Genomic DNA, 14,556 nt, shown 5'->3' on the forward strand with positions numbered 1-14,556 from the left:
ATATATCTATACAGGATAAAATCAGAGAAGACCAGGCAGGATTCACAGCGGAGAAGGCATGTTTAGATCACATTTACATGGTCGAACAACTAAGAGAAAAAATAATGGTTAAACATAGATCGGTCCATCGGGCTTCTGTATATCTTAAGAAGGCCTAGCTAGAGTAACGGTAGTTAAGGCCAAAGAGAAGAAACGTGGACATTGAAGGCAGAAACTCTATCGAAACTTCAGTCTTTTGAGCTATGGTTGTACAGAAAGATCCTGAAGATACCATGGACAGTACCATGGAGGATGAACACAACCGCAGATTTAGTCAACATCGTGAAGGGCCGTAAACTTCAGTACTTGGGACATATAATGAGAAATCAAGACAGATACGAGCTACTCCACTGCATTTTGCAAGGTAAAATTGAAGGAAAAAGGGCGCCAATACGAAGAAGAATATCCTGGCTTGCTAACCTGACAGCATGGTAGAGAAAGACCTCAACACAACTTTTCCGTATAGCAACCAACAAAATCGTCATAGTCAGAATGATCGCCAATGTTCGGAACAGACAGGCACCCTAAGAAGTACAAGAAGAAGGCCTATGACTCTATATATAGAACCAAGTTATGGGAAGCAATGGAAGACATCGAAATTCCACAAATTAATAAAAGCAGTAAAAGCACTCTACAAGAATACCAAAGTTATCAAAACGGGTATTAGAATATGCAGTCCATTTAAGACGACAAAGTGACTGCTACAGGGCTGATCCGCATCCCCTATCATATTCATATTCAAATATTCCTGAAAAAAAACCTAAACCATGGAAAAAAAAGTGTGAAAGGATGGGCAATGGGCATACCAATAAGAAATGAATATCTGTATACCCTAAGTTTTGCTGACGACTAAATAGTGATCGGCAAGACGAAGTACCTCAGCATTATGATGAGAAAACTGGAACAGGTATTGGGGTTATCGTACCTCTGCTGTCGACCGTCGGAATGGATTTTTAAAGATCTGTGAAAAATATCCTTGTGGCTTTCACAAAATTAAGTAACTAATCTTGTCAACAAAGAAATTCAAAGGAAATGAGGCTTGGACTAGTTTTTGAGCTAGACGGAGTATTATCGGATTATATGACTATTATTTTCTCTAAAATGAGACGACATAATTAACCAGTTAGATAAATAGGGAATACCACTTCGTATCAACAATTGGATCAAATAATAAAATGATTGCAATTTTTAATAATACTTAATGCTATAATGATACCGCATAATGATACCAATGTTCAAGAAAGGAGACAAAGAAGACCCAACAATTGTAGAGGTATAAATCTACTGAACACCGCACTTAAGCTAACCACAAAAGTCCTAATCAACATAATCAATAAACTAACAACTTATATAAAACAATATCAGATGAACAACAAGAATTCAGATCCGGAATATTCTGCGTAGACTCCGTATTTGTACTGAGACAAATCACAGAAGAGGCCATCGAGTACAATAAACCAGCATATCTATGTTTTATAGACATGAGAAAGGCTTTCGATTGCATCCAAGTCGGAGACGTCTTACACTTACTGTGTAGAAGAAACATACCAATCAATATTATACAAACCATCGAAAACATCTACTTCCACTGCTCTTTAATATAATAATGGACGAAATAATAGAAGCAGTACGTAAAGGTCATGGTTACAGAATGGGGAACAAAGAAATCCAAATATTCTGTTATGCTGACGACGCCGCATTAATCGCTGAGACAAAAGACGATCTCCAAATATTAACACACATCTTCAATACAACAGTCAAGAAATACAATATGATAATATCAGCAGAAAAAACCAAATGTATGACAACATCTAAATACCCATTACGATGTAAAATCGAAATTGATGGGAAAATAATAAAGTAGAAAGCAACGTTTAGATATCTGGGAATAGATATAAGCAGTTACGGAGATGTTGAAGAGGAAGTACGACAACAAAGCTTAAAACAAACAAATGAAATAGAGATTGCGGAAAAATCACCTTACGAATAATTCACACATCCACTACTTCGGGCTGGGAATAATTTTTTGAATAGAATCAAAGATCTAAACACCAGTTCTTAGAAATGTGTTTCGCCCTCTGATTCTATTCAAAAAATTATTCCCAGCCCGAAGTAGTGGATGTGTGAATTATTCGTAAGGTGATTTTTCCGCAATCTCTATTTCATTTGTTTGTTTTCGTACGAGTGGTCGTCCAAACCAGTAACTTTGGATCCTTTGATCACTGAGTGTGTTTCAAAGATCTACATCTTTTGTTTTTAAAACAAAGCTTAAAAGCAAGTAAAGCGGCGGGATCTCTTAATGACACAATCTGGAAGAACAAACACCTAAGACAAGACACAAAATCAAGAATCTATAAAGCAGCAATTAGACCTATATTGACATACACGGCGGAGACAAGACCTGACACATCTAAAACGAGACGACTACTAGAAACAACAGAGATGAAAATACTTCAACGAATATCAGGGGAAAGTCTGTTGGATAGGGAGAGAAGTGAAAACATAAGAAGATCATGCAATGTAGAAGACATCAATGTATGGGTGACAAAACGGAAACAGGAGTGGAACGAACACAGTAGAAGCATGGCAGAGGATATCATAGTACGAATAGCGAGATAAGTTATTAAATTGACAGAGAAGTATTGGCAGACCAAGAAAAAGATGGTGCGATAATTTAAACAATTTAGGAGGCTAATATTGAAGAAGAAACAGGCTTTAAAGCCTACATACAAGAGGGAAGAAGAAGAAGAAGCTATAATAATAAAATATAATGCAAACAATATTTCAATTTCATTGACAACAACTTTAACTGAATGACAAACTATTAAAAAACTCAATTACTACTACATACTTCCTAAACTCTTAACTTCCTAGTTCAGAGAAATAAGGAAAAAAAAATAGCCTGTTGGTGACACAACCCCCTCCAGGCCGAAACCAAATTTTTTGAGTAATATGGACATCTATAATAATAACCTATATATTTCCTGCAGCTGATTTTGATGATATACATAGTTATAAACAAATGAAGATCAAAAAACGGTAAATTTTCGCTTTTTTCGTCTATTACTAAGAAAATAGGCATTTTAAACAAATTTGAGAGTAGGAAACTCATAAACGGTATAAAAAAACTTCAATATGGCGTTTGCTTAATATGTCTATCCTTATTCGTTGCTTAGAAAATTGCAAAATAAATCATAAATTTTGAGTTTTTATAAATATTTATAACTTATGTAAAAATTAACTTAGAACCTTCTTATTGCACGGAATGCTGAGACTTATGGTGCTTAATTCATACCCTAAATTTCGAAGAAATTTGTCAAATAGTTTAAAAGTTATTTAATTTGTTTATCCCAAATTTATTTTTTTTGCAACACTGTAAGTCAGAAAATGATGAAGCTACATTAATACTTTGGATAGTTTATGGAAGAAGGAAATTTACAGTATTAATTTAATTAAAAAAAAATTACAAAAAATAATTATAAATATTGCAAAATTATTTTGCAAAAACATGTGAATTAAATAAATGGGGGGGCTAACTTTGTCCCTAATTGTCCTAGGACAGTTGTTTTTCTTTCTAAATGTGTATAAAAATTCAGTCTTTCTAAATATGAAAAAATAGTTTTTCTACAGGTAACGGTTAAAAAGTTATTCTAATTGTTTATAAGTAAGCAAAAAATCGACATGTTTTTTTTGACATCTTTTGTTTTTAAAACAAAGCTTAAAAGCAAGTAAAGCGGCGGGATCTCTTAATGACACAATCTGGAAGAACAAACACCTAAGACAAGACACAAAATCAAGAATCTATAAAGCAGCAATTAGACCTATATTGACATACACGGCGGAGACAAGACCTGACACATCTAAAACGAGACGACTACTAGAAACAACAGAGATGAAAATACTTCAACGAATATCAGGGGAAAGTCTGTTGGATAGGGAGAGAAGTGAAAACATAAGAAGATCATGCAATGTAGAAGACATCAATGGATGGGTGACAAAACGGAAACAGGAGTGGAACGAACACAGTAGAAGCATGGCAGAGGATATCATAGTACGAATAGCGAGATAAGTTATTAAATTGACAGAGAAGTATTGGCAGACCAAGAAAAAGATGGTGCGATAATTTAAACAATTTAGGAGGCTAATATTGAAGAAGAAACAGGCTTTAAAGCCTACATACAAGAGGGAAGAAGAAGAAGAAGCTATAATAATAAAATATAATGCAAACAATATTTCAATTTCATTGACAACAACTTTAACTGAATGACAAACTATTAAAAAACTCAATTACTACTACATACTTCCTAAACTCTTAACTTCCTAGTTCAGAGAAATAAGGAAAAAAAAATAGCCTGTTGGTGACACAACCCCCTCCAGGCCGAAACCAAATTTTTTGAGTAATATGGACATCTATAATAATAACCTATATATTTCCTGCAGCTGATTTTGATGATATACATAGTTATAAACAAATAAAGATCAAAAAACGGTAAATTTTCGCTTTTTTCGTCTATTACTAAGAAAATAGGCATTTTAAACAAATTTGAGAGTAGGAAACTCATAAACGGTATAAAAAAACTTCAATATGGCGTTTGCTTAATATGTCTATCCTTATTCGTTGCTTAGAAAATTGCAAAATAAATCATAAATTTTGAGTTTTTATAAATATTTATAACTTATGTAAAAATTAACTTAGACCCTTCTTATTGCACGGAATGCTGAGGCTTATGGTGCTTAATTCATACCCTAAATTTCGAAGAAATTTGTCAAATAGTTTAAAAGTTATTTAATTTGTTTATCCCAAATTTATTTTTTTTGCAACACTGTAAGTCAGAAAATGATGAAGCTACATTAATACTTTGGATAGTTTATGGAAGAAGGAAATTTACAGTATTAATTTAATTAAAAAAAAATTACAAAAAATAATTATAAATATTGCAAAATTATTTTGCAAAAACATGTGAATTAAATAAATAGGGGGGCTAACTTTGTCCCTAATTGTCCTAGGACAGTTGTTTTTCTTTCTAAATGTGTATAAAAATTCAGTCTTTCTAAATATGAAAAAATAGTTTTTCTACAGGTAACGGTTAAAAAGTTATTCTAATTGTTTATAAGTAAGCAAAAAATCGACATGTTTTTTCATAATAATTTTACACTGTTTAAAATTATTTTTGGTCATTTATTTTTAATAATGGTAATAATATAAATGTTCTTCTTTCATAAACTGTCCGAAGTATGATTGTAGCCCCATAATTTGTAGTGTTGCAAAAAAAATGAATTTGGGAAAAACAAATTAAATAACTTTTAAACTATTTGACCAATTGCTTTGAAATTTAAAATATAATTTAAGTACAAGAAGTATCAGCATTCCGTGTAATAAGAAGGTTCTAAGTTAATTTTTACATAAGTTATCAATATTTTTAAAAACTCAAAATTTATGATTTATTTTGCAATTTTCTAAGCAACCAATAAGGATGGACATATTCAGCGAACGCCATATTGAAGTTTTTTATACGATTTATGAGTTTCTTACACTCAAATTTGTTTAAAGTGCTTACCTTTTTGGTAATAGACAAAAAAAACGAAAATTTGGCGTTTTTTGATCTTTATTTGTTTATAACTATGTATATCATCAAAATCGGCTGCAGGAAACATATAGGTTAATAATATAGATGTCCATACTACTCAAAAAATTTGGTTTCGGCCTGGAGGGGGATGTGTCACGAGAAAAATCTTATTTCTCTGGACTATCCCATTTATATACATTTTCTAATGTTTTTCTTCTTCTTGTTCTTTTTATGGGCTATTTTTAACAATTACCCAGCTAAAGGGTAGGTACCCACCATGAAGATAAGCAAAATGCCCTCACTCCCAGAATTCAATTTTTTTCCATTTTTTTTACGTTCTATCCGATTAAAGAATAAGATTAATCGGAATTTTAACCCCCCTTTACCCCTCTGCCACTCTTTCCCTCCTTTCCAATTTAAATATTTAAAAAAATTCGCCCACATAGTTGAGGGTATTATAAAACATTTCTACTTTTTATAGGCTCGTAGAGGTTGAGTGTACATAAACTCAAAATGCATTTCAATTTTTTTTAAAACATTTAATTTTTTTTTTGAGATTGATGCAGGTCTAATTTTTTTTGTGTATTTTATCAAAAACTATATTTCTAATTTATTGTTTTCGAGTTTTTTTTCGTAAGGTGCGCCTCCTCCAAAAATTCGAAAAACTGGTTTTTTTAGGTGGTTTTTGGGGATTTTCCCCATTTTATAGACTTCACAATTGATTGATCATGCTAGGGGGTGCGGGCATAGTCCTAAACACTAAACATGAAATATCAGGGATGGTATCAAAAGAGATAGTAAGGTTATCACTGAAATAAATGTTGATTGGGCATTCTAAAAAATTTAGATTTAGACCTTCTACATACTTGTACACACTCACAGTAAAGATCATTATTTATTCAGTCGATGGTCTCCAATACACGCTGTATTTTTTTTAATTTGCTTGTCTGAGGTTTAAGTTTGATGTCAGTTAATATATTTTCATGTTTCAACATTTTTTTTTCTTTAATTTTGGATGTTATTAGGGGGAATTTCTACTTTTTCGCTCCCCGTAGGTCTGCCACTGCCACAGGATTATAAGGATGATTCAGCATATATTATTAGCATATATTCCGATATAAAATAATAATATCCAGATAGAAGAAAGGGTATGCAAATACAAATATCTAGGAACATTGATTAGTCAAAACGCAGAACAAACACAAGAGATTAAAAACTGTATAAAAATTTCACGGGTAAAATTTGTGAAAATATCCATTATTAGTCCATTCTTTCACGGTTTTGCTCTAAATTTTAAAGAACCGCTTGGATTTACATGAAATTTGGTATACGTGTAGCTTACATGTCAAAGAAAAAAAGTGATATTGTGCCGATGTGTGCTTTGGCCCTGGGGGTGACTTTCACCCCCTCTTGAGGGTGAAAAAATATATGTCCAAAATAAGTCCGGAAATGGGTAAACTGACTAATTTTAAGTAACTTTTGTTCTATAGAGCTTTTTCGCTAAGTCAACACTTTTCGAGTTATTTGCAAGTGAATATGTTCATTTTTTAACAAAATAACCACATTTTTAAACGGTTTTTCGCAAATAACTCAAAAAGTAAGTATGTTGTCGAAAAAAACGTTCTTAGCAAAAATATAACTTACAAAAAAGTTAAAAAAAATGGTGTACCCGTTAGGTCTCTGGATCTCACAGAACCAGAGTTATAGCCAATGAAAAATAGATTCATATTCACCAAATTTCAAATAGAATATTTCGACGTGAAATATCCACAAAATTAAGCACTTTTTGGGGAAAACCTATTATAACTTTTTTAAAGTGTTTAAATAAAGCTTTATTTCTGTTTTTACAAAAAGTTTCTAGCATTAAATTTAAGCAAGTTACGCTCAAAATAAAGTTAGTCCCTTTTGTTTTTGCAAAAAAAAATCGGGAAGACCACCCCCTAATTAGCAACTTAAATTAAATTAATCGTTACCGCTCCACAAATTATTTTACTTATGTTGTGTTTATATGATCTGTAAGTTTCATCGATTCAAAGTGCTTATTTTTGAAAAAATTTGGTTTCAAAGTAAAGTTTTTAAAAATTTAAATTTTGAAAAATATGCTTTTTTTCAAAATAACTTAAAAATTGTTAGAGATACCAAAAATCTCGAAAAACAAAAAAAGGCAGATTTGCTTTTCTGAATATCATGTATTTTATTGTTTTTCTGTTAGACAAAAATTGATTAAGATTTGGTGTTTCGAAATTTGCATACATTCGTGATCAGTGACTCGTTCAACCCCTTTTAACTTCAGCCCTTTCAATAATAAGGACTTTGAACCGATGAAACTTACAGATCATATAAACAATACATACACGAGTCAAGAAACTTATGAAGTCGTAACGATTAGGTTCATTTAAGATACTAATTAGGGGGTGATTTTCTCGATTTTTTTACCAAAACCAAAAGGGACTAACTTTATTTTGAGCGTAACTTGTTTAATTTTGATGCTAGAATTTTTTTTTATAAAACAAGAATGAAGCTTTTTTTAAACACTTTAAATAAGTTGTAATGAGTTTTCCCCGAAATGTGCTTCATTTTTGGTTATTTCACGTTAAAGTATTCCATTTGGAATTTGACGAATATGAACCTATTTTTCATTAGCTATAACTCTGCTTCTACTAGGTATAGAGACTTGATATATACACCATTTTTTTAAATTTTTTACAGGCTATATTTTTGCTAAAAATGTTTTTTCGGCAAAATACTTACAATTTGAGTTATTTGTGAGAAACCGTCTAAAAGCGTGGTTATTTTGTTGAAAAAATGAACATATTCACTGCCAAATAACTCGAAAAGTATTGACTTAGTGAAAAAACTCTATAGAACAAAAGTTACTTAAAATTAGACAGTTTATCCATTTTCTGACTTTCTTTGGACGAATATTTTTTCACCCCCAAGAGGGGGTGAAAACCACCCCCAGGGCAAAAGCACATATCGGCACAATATCACTTTTTCTTTGACTTGTTAGCTATGTGTATGCCAAATTTCATGTCAATCCAAGCGGTTCTTTAAAATTTAGAGGTTTGCAATATTTTACCGTTAAAGAACGGACTATATTATGTAGTATAGGTCTGGATCCCGCGTCCCGCGTATGAAAAAAAAGTTGATTAATAGCAAGCTGAAAATTTGTTAATAGCTTAAGGGTGTCTATTCGGACAAACTTTGTTATGTGGGAACACTGGAAAAGGGGAAGTTTTAATTGTGGAACAGGTTAAAAATTTGGAACGGTCATACCACGAAAACGGCACATGTATTTTGTCCGACAGAATAGACTTATACTCTCCGAACAGAGATTAAACTCTCATGCAAAAATCAGACTGCTATTTATCACCAAATGGGCGTTTTAATGAGTGGAACATGTAGAATATGTCAAATGACAGGAATTATGACAGGTGATAAATAGCAGTCTGATTTTTGCATGAGAGTTTAATCTCTGTTCGGAGAGTTTAAGTCTATTCTGTCGGACAAAATAAATGTGCCGTTTTCGTGGTCTGACCGCTCCAAATTTTTAATCTGTTCCACAAATAAAACTGCCCCTGTTCCAGTGTTCCCATATATCAAAGTTTATCCGACTAGACACCCTTAAGCTATTAACAAATTTTCAGCTTGCGATTAATCAACTTTTCTTTCATACGCGGGATCCAGACCTAGTAGAGACCTAAGAATGGATCTAAGGATAAGGTTGTTGCGCTGCTACGTTTTTACAACTTTCCTCTACGGATCTGAGGCCTGGACATTAAAGCAATAATTATAGATTAATAAATTGGAAGCTTTTGAGAGTTGGTGGTATCGAATACTGCTACGAATATCATGCGTAAATAAGATTAGCAATATAGGGTTAATAAAAGGGAAGAACTTATACAGGTAATTAAGGGGCAGAAGCTTGAATATTTCAGTCATATAGTAAGAGTCCCTTGTTATAGTCTGCTGTGTTTGATTATATCGAGGATAAAATAAACGGTACTAGGGCAGTCCGATAAGTACTTAGCCTCTCCGCCCGATGGCGTTACTATCGCAAATGAAGTGTACTGTCATTTAATGCGTTATCGTAGACGGCTAATGTGAAAATTTCAGCCAAATCGAGATTATAGTATTGTTGTGATTGCGTGTGAAAGTTAGTGTGTCCGAGTATTTTAATAAAATGGAAAAAGAGCAATACCGTTCGGTGATTCGATTCTTGTTTTTGGAAGGGAAATCACGCAGCGAAATCAAAGAGCGCTTGGATACTGTGTACGGTGACTCTTCTCCTTCTATGGCAAATGTCAAAAATTGGTTTAATGAGTTTCAACGTGGACGAACGTCGGTTTTTGATGAGCCACGCGTAGGTGCCCCGAAAATGGCTACCACGGAGAATAACGTGACAAAAATCCACGACCTTGTATTGGCACACCGCCAACTGAAGGTGCCCGAGATAGCTGACACAGTAGGCATCTCAAAAGACCACGTAGTAATATCCTACATGAAATTTTGGGCCTGAGAAAGCTGTCAGCGATATGAATGCAGTGTTTGCTCACTTCAGACAGTAAGCGCAACCGTGAGACCACTTCAGAGCAGTGTTTGACGCTATTTAAGTGTGATCCAAAGGAGCTTTTACGTCGTTTCATAACCGTCGACGAAACATGGATTCACTGGTATATACACAAGAAACCAAGGAACAGTCAAAAGAGTGAACAGCACCCGGCGAACGTACTCCGAAGAAGGTGAAGACTGTCCAATCGGCCGGAAAGGTGATGGCCAGCATTTTCTGGGATTCACAAGGTGTGATCTACATCGACTACTTGGAGAAGGTCAAAAAAATCACAGAACCCTATTATACCGACTTATTGGGCCGATTCGACGCCCAATTAAAGAAAAAGCGACCCCATTTGGCAAAGAAAAAAGTGCTCTTCCACCATGACAACGCACCGACTCACCCCTCCCCCGTCGCCATGGCCAAATTGGTCGAATTGGGCTACGAACTGTTGCCCCATCCATCTTATTCTTCAGAATAAAATAGCCGTGCGACGACTATTTGTTTCCAAACTTGAAAAATACACTCACTGGGCAGAAATTTAAGTCGAATGAGGAGGTCATTGCCGCCACGGAAGCCTATTTTGCAGACCTCGAGAGAAGGTATTTTTCAGACGGGTTAAAGAAGTTTGAGCATCGCTGGGTCAAGTGTGTCCAGCTAGAAGGAGACTATGTAGAGAAATAAATTGCCACTTTTCCAAAATTTTCCTTTTTCTTTTGTAGGCTAAGTACTTATCGGACTGCCCACTAAGACTAAGAGACATGTAGGAATAAGACAAACCTTCTGGTTGTGAAATCTAAGGGAATGGTTTAGTCTGAGCTCTAACCAACTATTTAGAGCTGTTGTTCCTACGTAAAATAAGAATTCTTCTCGGATCACTACAACCCGGTATGGGTCCTGGCTGACTGAGCAACTCGCTTTCATCTCGAACGGTCGTCCATGATAGTTGGGTCAGTGGGTAGCCCCATTATTCTTAAATCTGACCATACACTGTCTCTCCATCGCATTGGTGGGCATCCTAAGGGACTTCTTCCTGTGGAGGCTTCCTCCCAGATTAACTGGACAAGGCGGTTATTATGAAGTCTATGGACGTGGCCATCTTAATTAAATGGATTAAACGTGGATTAAATTTCTTGGTCTATACTGCTTGACCTCAGCATTTGTTCTCATTCGGTATTGGTTGCTATTAGGAGAGGTCCTCGTTAAAGTCTGCTGCGTTTGATTATAGAGGGCAAAATGAAAGGTACGAGAGATGTAGGAAAAAGACGAACATCCTGGTTACGATATCTTAAGGGAATGGTTTAGTTTGAGCTCTAACCAACTATTTAGAGCTGCTGTAAATAAAATAAGAATTGCCATGGTGGTATTCAACATTTGATAGAAGATGGAACATTAAGGGCTGCACTCCACTTGCGATTTGTAGTCGCGGCGACTAAAAAATCGCTGTCGCAGAAAATCTGGTGGGAGTGGTGGGTGCCTCCACTTGCGATTTTTAAGTCGCATAATTACATCAGTCTTGCAATGGATAACATCGAAACTACTTGTGTTATCGCTCTTTTGCTTCGGGAGAGAAGTAAACGGTAAAAATTAATATAATTATTTATACAGGGTGTCCAAAGAATGTTTTTTTTAATTAAATTAATTGGTACAAAAAGATGCATGTATGTAATTTGTTTAATTCTAAATATATTTTACTCGTGCGAGAAAACATAAAAATGTTTTATTTAAAAAATAAACATTGATTTTCGCTTAAGCGTAATGTTAAACTTCCAAGAGGCAGGTGGGTGGCAGCTCTAACATTGAATTTAAGCGAAAGGCAATATTTATTATTTGTCAAATAAACATGCACATGCATTCCTGTTTTCTGACAAAAGTAAAACGAATTTTGAATGAAATAAGTTACATACATTCTTCATTTTTTACAAATAATTATGTTATTGTTTGTATTAATAAATAGAGAGTTACATACCCTTGCAAATGAGCTATCACATGACCCCTATTCTCATTTAAAAAATTCATCGATTACGTTATCAAGCCCAGATGGATGACGTCACTAGTATGATATATATGCCAAAATATTGTAATTTAAAAATAAAAATCGACCTGTTTAGGAATTTTTCCTTAAAGTCGCCGGTTTAGGAAATAATGAATTTGTCCGTTACTTTATGGACGCACTGTACATTTAAAACACATTCAAAATTTTGACAGGCGACATTTTGCGCCTTTCCCTGAGTGAATAGAACAATTATTTTAGTCAAAATGCATTAATTTTGGAATAAAAATTTTTAAAATTACATTTTTTTTTTATTTATACGCCGAATCCATTTATTAAAAAATTCACGGACATTTGTCTCGTTTGCGAGATAGTATACATTTGTATCTTGTTCCAAAAATTGTAGAATTGCTGAATTTATCTGAACTCATCCAACAAGTCTGGACAAAATATTTATATTAACAATATCATGTAACAGTGTTTCTATGAATCAACTGTCACTTCCGCTGATTAAGCTGGTATATGGTATATAAATAGGTATATGAAATAATTAAAAAAATGGTCCGTATGATCTATTTCGATCGAGCGGCAATCGCGTCGCGGTAAAAAGCGTTTTTTTAATCGCTGTGATTATTTAGTCGCAAATGGATTGACTCGTATTTGAAACAATGTGTTCAATATTCGCGACAAAACAATCGCGCGACTAAAATCGCAAGTGGAGTGTAGGGGCTAAATTTTCCTTGTCGTGTGGAATAACGATTTGATCCTAATGATACGTAATGCAATGTGTAGAGTGTTGTATCGTATAAAGAAATTCAAAGCATAACTTGGTTTAACCCCTGAAAATTAAACACAACAGAACTAATGAATAAAAGTAACTAAAATAAATTTTAACAATTTACAACTGAAAGATGCCACCGCAAGGTAAACTTTTTGTGAATCGACATAAGAACGAAACACCCAACTAAGAAAAACGTGTCTGATAGCCATTTATTCTTAACGTTCGTAAATCTAGATATCAAAACAGACATCGAAAAATCAACAAAACTCGCCTTCCAATCCCAATTATTACGATCCCGAACGTTAATGAAGTCATTTTCTAGCAAACGAAACAGGTTTGAGATTCTCGAAGCTGAGACTGCCTCAAGTACTACAACAAGAGTACCGGGCGATGATGCTGTAGGTACGGACTGCCCATTGTGAAAACATTAAAAATGTTTTAGACAGTGGTGAATAATTCATCTTTGAATAGGCACAATAGGTGATATTTCTTTTATTTTAATAGATATATAACTTATAATTATATTTTCATAAAACCCCGTTACCACATAGTGGTGCAGGGCAACAATAAATTATAATATAATACAAAACAACTTAAACTTAAATTAACATTCTGCTATACATTTACATTATGCAGTGGCGGCCCGTGAGGTAGTGCCATAGAGCCATGGCACTACCTTACTAACTATGCAGAAGCCTATTTTTATTTTTAAAATCTTTTAATGCCTGTTAATTTTTTGTGTGTATTTCTTTTTATCTTCATAAATTTTATAAAATCTGGCAACTGTGCGCGTAGTACAATCCCTGCCACTTACAGTGGAGATTATTCGGCTGGAGAATCTCGAGCCAAAATTAGTATTACCACGGCTGAAAAGAGAAAGATTTTACGAGCATCCTATATAAGTGACAGAGAAAGAGCTATATTGGACTATTTAGTATACCTTAAATGGGAATCTCGTGCCTGGCACAAGATTTTGAGTTTCTTTAAATGCTGGCTTGTCGCTTTTGTTATGTCTATTTTCTGTTAAAGTTTTTGTATTTATAATATTAATATTATTATTAAACTTTTAGTGCATCATGATCGTGGGTGTAGTATAAATAATATTTTGATTATTAGTTTAATTTATTAATTGACAAAGAATCAGATTAGTATCTTAAAAAACTCTTTCGGTGGTTTTTCTTTACAAATTTTATAAGGTTTTGTGGAGCTTTCGAGTTAACTTAAAAGGTCACGACGAAAAAAATTCACAAAATAGAGGCATATTTAAGGAACTGGTCAATTTTAGCGCCGAATTAGACAACGACTTAAAGGTTCATAATATTTAAAGTTCCAGATCTTTCAAAGGTCTACCGTCTCCTGACATGTAGTTGCTTCTAATTTATTTATGTCGGAGAAGTTTTCTGCTTCTGAAAAGTCAGTTTAAAACTGAATTGGAAATACTGTATTAGTGAGACGAATTAAGTACTACCTCTGGGGCTATTCCGCTATGAGTTTTATTACATGAGGAAGGTTTAAGACGCACATTGGAAGAAACTATTTAACTTTTAAGCATTTTAATTACCATTCCTATATCAATATCTGCAGCAGAACGCTGTTTTTCGATGTTAAAACGAATTAAAACATT

Source organism: Diabrotica virgifera, chromosome 1, assembly GCF_917563875.1.
Source record: "Diabrotica virgifera virgifera chromosome 1, PGI_DIABVI_V3a".
Lineage (NCBI taxonomy): Eukaryota > Metazoa > Arthropoda > Insecta > Coleoptera > Chrysomelidae > Diabrotica > Diabrotica virgifera.